This window comes from Sinohyriopsis cumingii, chromosome 6 (genome assembly GCF_028554795.1).
Source record: "Sinohyriopsis cumingii isolate HCF-2022 chromosome 6, ASM2855479v2, whole genome shotgun sequence".
Taxonomy (NCBI): domain Eukaryota; kingdom Metazoa; phylum Mollusca; class Bivalvia; order Unionida; family Unionidae; genus Sinohyriopsis; species Sinohyriopsis cumingii.
In genome coordinates this window covers 45959457-45972050 of record NC_142966.1, presented here as the reverse complement: position 1 = coordinate 45972050, position 12594 = coordinate 45959457, and the positions used below count along the sequence as shown (strand labels likewise).

The following is a 12594-nucleotide window of genomic DNA, read 5'->3' as shown; positions in this document are numbered from 1 at the left end:
CTTTTCAGGACAAATTAGGTCAAATTAGTGGACTGTTTAGAGCTTAGTTCGCATAGGCAAAGGTCAAGCATAACTTCGAGTGCGTTGTCCGTCGTTTGTGAACCAACATATGCATTTTACAACTACAGAAGCTCAGTCTGAATAAAATCCGATTGACAGAAGCTTGATTTCTGAACAGATTTTGATCAAGCTTGGTGTATGCTTTCTGACATCGTTAAGTGGGATCCGGTGAGTTTGGGCCTCTGTTCGACTAAAGTGTGTATGTTAGAAAACTTGTCAATATCTTCCAGTGGGTCTGCAGTTGTTTACGGGTTTTTCCTCCTGCAAAATATATTATCCGCCATGTATAGCGCATCATCCCCACGAAAAGCTAACGTCATTAAATCTTTGATGAACTCAGTTAACAGCGAGATCTGTTCATATTTGTGGAATAATTTGGCATCTGGCTGCTTGAGCTTGTTACCACATTAGAAACATTGTTTGTATTTATTAAACTTTATATTTTTAATGAAACTTGATATGCATGCTACATAATCATGATTTGAATACGTTTGATAATATAAAAATCTGCGCACATGTATTAGGCAGCAGTGGATCCAGGTCCCCAAGTCAACCCGGAACGGGGATCGAGTGGGTGGCTGTTGACGAATTATAGTAATAATCTTATCCTCAATAATACAGATTTGACCTTTCTTTTACCCCCTCCTAGCTCCCTAAATCTTCTATGCGTCCCTTTCTCAAACACATATCTCCCTACCACCTATCCTGCAATCATGAAGCTGTCACCGTGGGTCTATCTTTTAGCATAGAGTCTGTATATCTAAATAGAGCTAAATCAAACTTGGTATTTCAAGTTAGATTATCACGATTTAAAGTCAGGTTGCATTGTGAGTAGAGTCATTGTTATTAAGAAGGTATACATGGTATCAGGATTCATTCCTGGGGAAATTAATCATTTACACCAATTTTTCAGAGTTTCGTGCAAATTTAATAGACAAAGATGGAATGGGAGTTGGTAAACCTCCTTTTATTTTAATGAAATCTGTAACAAATTCATACAAAAATAATTGAAGGAGCACTTGTATGACGTGCCACTCTATCACCTGATAATATCACCTTTCTCCTTGTCGAATGATTTGTAATTGACAGTACGAAATACCGCTATATCACCTATGGAGATCACACTTATCTTTATCAAACTATTAGTAATCGCTTGTACGAAATGCCAATGTTACACCACTACCCTTCTCTTTGTCGAATGATTTGTAATTGATAGCTGTCCATTATGTTTTCATATAACAAGTGTGTGGTGGGTTTATATAATTCACGTGGTTTTGTACACAGATTACTTTTTTGCAACTTATATGAATATCTCAAAATCAAACTTTATCCTATTTATATATAACAGGAGGTGGTGAAGATGTGTGATCTCCCCCCCCCCCACTCCTTATGGTTTTTGAGATGGTCAACCACCGTTTTATTAGTCGGATCGAGCAAACGGTAAAACAAAATGTGAAATTATAGGATGGAATAACGGAGATATAGAACAGAATAACACTAGCCCTCGTATGTAAAATACTACAATTTATTAAATTAGAGAAACAAACTGAAATCGAACATGACTTGTGAATGATTTACTTTCTCTCAGAAACATTTTCATATTTATGCGAAATTCCACCAACCGTTGTGTTATAATGATAGAAACAAATTTCGTCATTTGATCGAGTGACAGATCGAACTCAGATTGTCGGCTTGACAGCATCACCTGGTACTTCGTGTCTCTCCGCCGAAATCACTGATGGTAATCAGTAGTCTACAACTGTGATCGGTCGGTCCCCCCTCCCAGCATCTTCTGGTCATCAACTTGTTGGTTGCAGACTGTGCTCCTTCCACTTTGCGGTACAGTAAGGAGCTATTTCCTTTTGATTTTCCGAGCTCAGAGACTTCCGTAAGTCTCTTTTCTTGATACGGGTATCACAAATTTCCAGACCCCCTTGTCCCTTGGATTATTTATTTAACGAGACGAGTACTTTCTACTAGACTCTAATTAAAACTCAAGTCATGTCTCTAAACAGGAGAGGTTCATCATTACAAGCTGCCAGATTATAGCGGAACTAGCCAATACATCACTCTTAATGTTTACGTGTCACGCTGACCCAGAAAGAAAGCACTGTGAAATTATCTCTGCAAAACTATTTTACAAAATGTTGCACCGTTACAATGTCATATAAATTAACATTTCCGGAAATACAACTTTCTAGACTTTTGTAAAATTAGAAATACGGTTGAAGAAACATTGTTTGTATTTAGGCTGCATCAAATTCTTTTTGTTATCTGACACCTAGAATGTTAGTGTATGTCACGTGCCTCATACGGTACTTTTTTAACACCGGAGAAGGTGGACAATTAAAATTTAAATAGCTCATAGCTTTCAGTTAGCAATGCCGACTGTCTAGGTGTATGAAAAACTCAAGGTGAAAGGTATAACAATTTAATAAAATATATCAAAGGTATTTAACTATATCATTGACAAATTTCTCAATCGCAATTTCTTTCCAACAAATACAAACTATGATCTGTTCACAATTGCCAATTACTATCATCATATGAAATTAAAGTCTGAAGTGAGAGTGTTTCCCTTCGGTGTTGATTCTGTTACTCATCTGTCCGCCTCTTGTTTCTCTTTTGTCACTTCCGGTACTCATGACTACTTGCTCTCCTGGGACTTCCGGATCCGTTCTTCCGACCCTTTTGGTACTCCCTTCCACGTGTTCCTTCCAGCACTGCGCCTCCCCACAAACTGCTTACGTCACAAGAGACCCCCCCCCCACATGCTCTCAAAGTGTCTGCCCTCTCTCGGGTGTTGGCTCTCATACGCACCCGGAAAGCTTCCTGTGGAATTAGAAGAGACGTATAATTTTGTCTCCTTGCTCTAATCTCAGGAAAATTAACCAAACTCTCACAGATCTTTCATCAGAATAATGGCAAATACATTATCAGGTCAACTCACGCACTCACATCTAAATATGCCATACACGCTTTGTTCTATAATAATTGTGCTATAACAAAAACGATATTATCAAGGACTTCTGATAACTGCATACGCTCCCGTATTGTTAACTTCTCAATATAGTAAACTATTTATCATCAACAACAATCATATGCATTTCCTACCCTACGAATTATCAATGACACATACAAATATACAGATAACTAATTAAATGAGCACAAGTCCAATAATGGCCAACTCTGCATAATTCACATTCTAAATATTCATATACTGATAAAGCATGTGCAAGTTCTAACACAATTAACTAATAAAATCAGTTATGCATTACGACGCAACATAGTAAAATACATAATCCAACAATCAACATACGTTAATCTTGCATGCTAATAATTCGCTATAAACTAAGTTACGATATGTTGATAATTCAGCAATACATAAAGGATTCAATTTTTAATAAATGTACATAATAATGTATCTATCTTACAACACCAAGATGTGAAAGTGAGACAAACTCGGGCGAAGATAAGTTACATCAAGAAGCCATTGTTCGCAATCCAAGCTTAGAATTTCACTAGAATTCCTTCCCGCCTTGTAACGAACGCACATCTGCGGTATTGAACAGGGGCATTGAAGTACCGAGAAATAAACAAGAATATCAGAAAAAACTTGAGCAAAGCAAAAGAAAATTGGATTGGACAAAAGTGCACAGAAATGGAGAATAGTCTGATAACGAATACAGCAGAAAGGCATTCCAAATTGTGAAAGACCTCACCAGACAGAAACAACCAAGAGTCAGTACCATTCAAGACAAAAATGGAAAATGCCTCACAGAAGCAAGTGACATTGCAGAAAGATGGACTGAGTATTGCAAAGAACTCTACAACCATCAGTCCACAGGAGACTCAGAGGGGCTTGAAGTTCCAAACTCCTCAAATGATGAAGACTTCCCCATTCTCAAAGAAGAGGTGGAGTCAGCAATAAGAGCACTGAAGAATGGGAAGGCAGCTGGAGTAGACAACATCCCAGCTGAACTTATCAAGAATGGGGAAGAATCAGTGAAAGAGCTACTAACAAAAATCTGCAACAAGATCTGGCAGACAGGTGAATGGCCAACACAATAGACCCAGTCACTGATTATAACACTTCCCAAAAAAGGCAATCTCCAGCTGTGCCAAAATTACAGAACTATCAGTTTGATCAGCCATGCTAGTAAGGTAATGCTGAAGATCATCTTGAACAGACTGAAACCACAAGCAGAAGAAATAATCGCTGAAGAACAGGCCGGGTTCCGGAATGGAAGAAGCACAACAGAACAAATATTCAATCTCAGGGTTCTGTGTGAAAAGTACTCGCAACACCAACAAGACATCTATCATGTGTTCATAGATTTCAAAAAGGCCTTTGACAGAGTGTGGCATGAGGCATTGTCGGCCACAGTGAAGAAGTATAACATGGGTCAAAAGTTAACCAATACCATTAAGCAGCTGTACGCCAAGGCTACCAGTGCAGTAATTGCCCAAGGTGCTGTGGGGGACTGGTTCCAGACAACAGTGGGAATGCGTCAAGGCTGTCTCCTGTCACCCACGCTTTTCAACATCTACTTAGAGCGCATCATGAGCGAAGCCCTGGAAAACCACTGTGGGACAGTCAGCATTGGAGGGCGTAACATCACCAACCTCCGCTTTGCAGACGACATTGATGGGCTGGCAGGCAGTGAAGACGAGCTAGCCACCTTAGTGAAGAACCTGGATGAAACATCTTCCAGATTTGACATGGAGATAAGCGCTCAGAAGACAAAACTGATGACAAATAGTGGCAAACAAATCTCAGCCAAGATTAAAAGCAGAGGACATGAACTGGAAACAGTGAGCCAGTTCAAATATCTTGGTTCCATAATCACCGAAGAGGGATCAAAAGCAAAAATTTTGTCAAGAGCAGCACAAACAATGGCAGCTATGTCAAAGCTAAGACCCATCTGGAGAGACAAGAATATCTGTCTGAAAACTAAAATCAGACTATTGCGAGCTCTATTCATCTCAGTCTTTTTGTACTCGTGTGAGGCATGGACCCTGACAGCAGAATTACAACGAAGAATCCAGTCACTTGAAATGAGATGCTACGGAACCATCCTTGGCATCTCTTACATGGACCACATCACAAACGAAGAAGTGCGTAACACCATCAGGCGCGAAGTAGACCAATATGAGGACCTCCTCACCACCGTCAAAAAGAGAAAGCTGAAATGGTATGGCCATGTCACTAGAGCTAACAGTTTATCTACAACAGTCCTGCAGGGCAGCGTCCAGGGTGGCAGAAGGAGAGGTAGACAGAGAAAAAGTGGACTGACAACATCACAGAATGGACCAGGAAAAGTTTTGCGGAGACACAGGCATTGGCATATGATCGAGACAAGTGGAGGGAACTGGTCAGATGTTCAGCAGCACAGTGCCTCAACGACCACACTAGGTCATGAGACTGATGATGATGATGATGACATCTGCGGCACTTGAACTACAGTCTAATGTCTCCCACCTTCTCTATGATCCACCTCTAACGACGTTCAAACATGTACTAACGGAAAAATGGATTTAGTCCAAACAAATTGCTTGTTGAGACTCCGCACTAGATTTGAATCTCTCGGTTTCAAATGGATACGGCCTGGTCTCTTTGAAAACTGTTCTGGAGTAATTTAACACTTACCTGTGGCTTTCAGGTTTCCGGTCCCCAGCGGGTCGTTGCGTGATTGTTAAACAATATACAAACAGTGTCCAGAAACGGTCTAAAATCGTAATCTTACATAATACGTATTGATATTATAGCAGGTGTTTATAACTATGAATTAATTATGATAAAATATGTGGATATATGAATTATGAAGCATCATAAAATTGTCCCCAAAAAGTGACAGTGTAAATTGTCCATCTGCCCCGGTGGCCGAGTGGTCTAAAGCGTCGCTCTTAAAGATTAGTGCCATCACACCTCTGTTCGCATGGGTGCGACTCTGGCTTGGCCAATGTGGGTATGTGCGAAACCTTGCTAGTAGTTTCCAGTAGGTGGCTTGTTCTTTCTGGAGTATACCCGTCGTCTTCCTTTACCGCATATACTGGCCGTGATGTATATGCCTATCGTGTGATGAAAATGGCGTGAAACCCATCCAGACTGAACCCACCCTCATATGACAGAGTTCCCAAAACGTGATTTTGCGTCTGATTGAAGATATCATGGTGATACAGCTTTTAATCAGGCCTTTTAGGTATGCCGATAACACATGTTGGCGACATATGTGCATAGTAGAGAGACAGCTCTGCTCCTGAATAAATGAACTGGAGTCCACCCAAGCAGCGATGCAAAGTTTGTTTCTTCAGAAGCAATTGCACGTTTAGATTCCAATATTTTCACGTAGAGCCAGGGGAGGCTGGAACAAAACCCTCAATCAGACACTTCCATAGACCCTCAATCAGACACCTCCTTAGACCCTCAAGGTTGTGCAGAATCCTTAATGACAATGATTCAATATGGATTGAAAAGGTCGATAAATTTAAACAATTCGTCTGAATTTGTCAACAATTTCCATTCAACCATTAACTCCACGTCAGTGTCGTCAAGAAAGTAAAATGTTTCCTCGGATACCAAATCCATATTCAAGGAAGGAAGGATGGAAACTGACCTATAATAAAAACCATCTGACGAAAATCAGTATTTGCTACTGATTAAATGCCACCGTGATTAATTAATTAATAATTAACCTGCTTGTTCGTATTAAATGCATCTGCTCGACCCAAAGACTTTATAAAATAGAGTCAAGGAGCACATTAAAAGGAATAGGATACTAGTAGAATTGTTTTATCAACAGCACCATTCCTAAAACCAAGGTTCTTAATTTAAACGCCTTTCTAAGGTACAAAACAATATCAGGCAATACACGAATTACTTTCGTAGGAACATACCTTCCCAATGACCCAGATATACGACAACTAAATTAAGTTCAACAGGTACCTATATTTCCATAAAGTAGATATAAATAAACCTGCAAAGATAATCTTAAATATCAACCAGTACTGGGATGCTGCTGTAGACAAAGGAAATCTTTTCATATAACCCTGTGAAATTCTGCACATATGAAAATTTGGATCGCATGCAATCCGTCAATCCTATCAATGAACTAGTGACTGTAAAATTAAAGAGATAAGTTGCATAACAACTCTAGCATCAACAGATTTCCATGAAATAGAATAAACAACACATAATATGGATCCTAGTCATATCAAACACATTTGCATAAAACAAACAAACATAGAAAATTACGTTAAAAATTAAAATTGCGTACCTTAATGCCGTTCTCTTTCAGGAATTGTGTGTCCTAGACTAAACCCTGTTTTTTCTTACAAGACAGCCACGTGGTTTTCTTTTCTTGTTTAAGTAGGAAATCCATTTTCTTTTTAGGCTTCCTCTGAGCCAAATTCCTCCTCTCTCAGGACTTTCGGACTAAAGAATTTTGACCAAGATCGTCACCTTAAACTCACATTACTTCCAAAGTGTACGCCTTAATTTACTCTTACCAATCGTACGCAGTGGCTCCTAAATTTTCACAGGATAATCATTTCTTTCGTCATATTTGTATGGCCTAGAATCTCTGAGCTACGTTGTAAATCAACTTCCCTTCGAAAATGATAATTTGACATAGGTTCGTATCAAGCGGTTATGGTTGGTAGCTCAAATGTTTACTTTCTCAGGACAGCGCTGCGATGCCCCGGTCAAATCTCAATGAGCCGTAGATGTTGGCCGTTCAAGTTTAACGCTGACATGGGGGGGGAGAAAAGAAGAAATGACGAAGTGACCCTTCACAAAGAATTTTCTGGCTTAAATGTGATCAAATTTTAATTTTAATGCTCAATGCATTCAACACTAAGGTTCAATACTATTCAAACTTCGACACTTTACATTTTCTTACACATTTTTCATGACCTCTATCACATAATAATTTCTTCTTCTTCTTCTTCTTATTATTATTATCAATATTATTACTATTATTTCATTATTATTATTATTTCATTATTATTATTATTAGTAGTAGTAGTAGTAGTAGTAGTAGTAGTAGTGGTAGTAGCAGAAGGAGTCGTAGTAGTAGTAGTATATTGCCCGCTTCATCTTTGTAAATATTTGTTTTCTGTATATATATTAGGACACATGGTTCTCAAGTTTTCTCTGTACATAATATTTTACCCGGATATAGTGATTTCTTTGAGAATACGTTTTGTTGAATTTTGTCACTCACTGTAGAGACGAAGTAGTTATTTTAGGTCACAACATTCCTCCTATGTCTTCCGTGCTTTTAATTTGTTCGTAGGAAATAACAGTAGGCTGTAAGACAGTCATAAACGACCTCTATTTAACATGCAATGACTGAGTGAAATAGGTCATTTTACCATTAAGATATCGAATCGATGTTTGAAATTTTCCAGGGTGAAAGTTCTAAGTCTAATATTTAGAGTGGTATTAACGAGTATTAATTTTCAGGTTTAAATTTGATATAAATGATACATGCTGGAAAATAAAATGTAATCACTGCAAGGGCCCGCATGAATTGTTCCAGTCCATCAAGGTTAGTGCGTCCGCCTCGGAAGCGGGAGGTCGTGGGTTCGAACCCCGGCCGAGTCATACCAAAGACTTACAAAAATGGTATTAACAGTTACCTCGCTAGGCGCTCAGCATTAGGACTGGTCGGCCTGGTGTCAGAATAATGTGACTGGGTGGGACATATTGCTACATGTCTGCGGCATGATGCCCCAGTGCTAGACATCACTATAAACTGCCACACTGCAAACATCATAGTGATATGACTGAACAATTTTTAAAAGCTACGTTAAAAATCTTTATAACACACAAACCAGTCCATCACAAATATCGTACGAAAATACAATCGGACACTGCAATACAAGTATTAGTTTAAAAAGAATAAATTGGCCAGTTTATTACAGGCATATATAGCAAAATAGTGACTTGAAAAGTAAGATCCCTGAAAACTTCGGTAAAATGTTAAAAAATATTGCGATTATGGGAAGATATTGCGTTTTAATACTTAGGATATTGCATTCCTTAGAAAACATGTTAGGACTCTATGGTCATAAACTAGGTAAAAGAAAAAACCAAAAGCAGCAAGTGTTTTAAAAATGTACCAATATATATATATATATATATATATATATATATATATATATATATATATATATATATATATATATATATATATATATATATATATATATATATTGATACTAGTAGGCAGAATTAATATTTTAATACAAATAATACTATCATACAGGTTAGAGAATTTTTAATTCGTACTATACGGAGATTCGAACTCAATTCCGTGGGTAAACGGCACCTTTCGCTTTGCCTGCACACACGAGCCCATATTCATTCACGAATCATACATCACATATAATGTATGCAGCACCTGCGATACATGAACAGCACGTATATATTTTAAAGTTACTTGTAACAAAGATAATCCAGTGAATTGAGACTTGAGCGATACAGATAAAATCTGAAGCTGGAGGTCGTTTGATTCAACACACAATGCAGTGTGGTGTTTGTTTTTACGATGATTTATCTGAAACTTCAAGTTTTAAGTTCCACAATAATAAGAACCAACTGAGGTTTGTGTGCAAAAATCCATCTCGGAAGTACTTAGATGGAGTCATAGTGCATAAATCACCCGTAAATGAAGAAAAATTCAGTCGCATGTGAAAAGCATGTTACATGAAATAGTACAATGCCAGAATTATGTTACATGAAATACTACAATGCCAAAAGTATGTTACATGAAATAGCACAATGCCAAAAGTATGTTACATGAAATAGGACTGCCAAAATTATGTTACATGAAATAGTACAATGCCAAAAGTGTTATGATACATTTATGGAGTGCTCATTAAATGAAACTTTTCAAAACAGTTCACACTTAAAAATAGAAACCTGGGAGTGTTTTAGCCCAAAACAGGTCATCTCAGTCGATAAGTCCCAGTAGTGAACTCTGTAGTAATTTGACAAGGATACATGTATTTGCAATGGTGGTTACAGTAATACTGCAAGGGTGTTTGACCGATCTTTGGAGGCAAGACCCGAGTACTTTCCAAATGGAATAATACTGAGAACAAGAAGAACCCCCGAAGTTCATAGTCATGAGTGGCTGGATGTAGTACTTATTAAAATGGAACACGAAGAATAATGGTCAAAACAGGCGCCCATCAGACTTATTATTAGATTTGAGGGGAAGCAGTGCCGTCTTAAGGCATGGGCACACTGGGCAGTTGTCTAGGGCCTCACGCTTCCAGGGGCATCATACTGTCCATATTAATGAATATTGAAAGATCTTTTGGCAATTTAATTTGCTTTAAAAGTGCAGTGGGAAGCACGTTTCCCAATTTAAAAAAGTGACATCTAGCGGAATTCCTGTGGGCGGGTAGGGCCGGTAGGGGGCCCCAGTGCATTGCTTTGCCCAGAGCCTACAATGTTGTTAAGACGGCCCTGAGGGAAGGGGGGACAAACATGTATTTGTCAGCTATTAAGTTTTACGGATGTTGGCCAAAACACGTTTAGAAGTGAAATGAGGGTGGGGAGGGTCATGTGCCCCCTGCCCCGGGCTCTCGTGGATCAAAAGACAAGACGAGTCTAACAACAAAACACAAACCCTTCAAAATTAACTTACTGTTTGTACTTCTGAATGAATGCCAAAACATTGAATTATAATGACATGCTCAAAGTACGATTTTTAAATATTAGAGTTTTTAATCTGAACTTAATTTATGTGGTCACAAAGTTTCGTGATTTCAGGGCCGAATTTCTACTTCCTCTTGACAGAACGAAATGTGAGAGAGAAATTGCTATACACAATTCTTGTGACAAATGTAGAAAGACTTCTAAGTAACTAGTTCTGCTTGTGAAGTTCATGCAAGTTACCCCTGTGCAAACTTAATCTTAGTTTCCTTTGCATAAGTATCAATCAGCAAAGTGTACGTAACTTGTACGTTTAAGAAGGTCTGTAAGCACGTATGAATAACCAGTGTTTTAACAGTGAGACTTTATGATATTTGGATAGAGGCAACATATTAAAATAGCATCTTACCCCACCACCACCACCACCAATAAAAAATCACATAAAATTGCATCTGAGTTGTATATGAGTAACAATAGGAAACATCCAACATCACATATTACCTTCAAGAATTTTCTTCATAATTTTATGAAGGTATCAAATAACCTTCTGTTATGTCTCTACTTCAGATCGTAATGAAAATCAATTAAAATAAAATAATAATTAGTAAATTAATGTATAATAATAATTAGTAACTTAATATGTACAATTGATGTTCTTAACAGTGAAAAAGACCCTAACCATTTTTTTTTACATTGAACTAATTCTGTTTACACACAATAGCGTCAAAATGTACCAAAAATATACAAAATGTTTTTTTTATATATTAGCAAAATCTTTTTCATTACTTATTTGATCTTGAATGATTTTAACACACTTCCCAGTCCATTTTTTGTGTTGTTGATATGTCCAGTTAGTTACATCAAAAATAGTTCCTGTCAGTAAGTTTTTCACTTGACTCTATAGACAGTAAAGATCGCATGCCCATATATTTTCTAATGTTCTGGTAGCTGAAAAGAGGTCACATTAATACAATTATTTTCTCACTTTTGTAAACGATGAATGAATTAGTAACATAAATGATATGCAATTAAATGAAAGGGCAAACGATAGAGACCAATATATAATCTGGGCAAACTTATTATCCTCAAATGGGAAATATTAAACAAATTCACATCCATCGTGTCGGATCGTAATGTGGTTTTAGCTTGTTCATGAAATACAAAGGTTTCTGGAAAGACTGTATATAACACCTCGTGCTGGTCGTAGAAAGTAAAATAATAAGAGAGATAAAAAAAAATAGCAGAACTTGGAAATGAAATCATGTTGTCTTGTTTTCTTCTTATGTCGTTATTTATTTAAGTCTTCCCATGGAAGTACAGTTGTCAATTTTCTTATTATCAATATTACCATAAACCTGGAAAAGTGTAATGGCATTACAGTATTGTTCATTTTTTAAACCTCGTTTCCTTTTAATGAAAACTTTGTACATCTCGTGGTATTTAAATGATACAGCTCACACACACACACACACACACACACACACATATATATATATATATATATATATATATATATATATATATATATATATATATATAAACTAAAGCATAACACAATCATGTTTCTGAAAAATGAGGATTATTTATTTTTCAAGTATACCATTTACACAGTAAAGACATTTTATGATATAGGTTGTATATTCCAAAAAATTGACCATACGTGGTCACAGATAGTGATTAGTCATAATCCCCGATTATACTTCAATATTCCTAAACTATTTCATATACAATCGTCTCATGCCATAATTCCTACATTATTTCATATACGTTCGTCGCTTGCCAATATTCGTAATCCATTTCATACACAACCGTCTCTTGTCAATATTCCTAAACTATTTCATATACAATCGTCACTCGTCAATATT

The 12594-nt window shown here is 37.2% G+C and overlaps 1 long non-coding RNA gene across 2 annotated transcripts in view; it reads left to right on the top strand.

Annotated features, from left to right (window-relative positions):
* Window positions 1-12594, top strand: part of LOC149796852 (uncharacterized) — a 29153-nt gene that overhangs the window by 4767 nt on the left and 11792 nt on the right. The window lies entirely within an intron of this gene.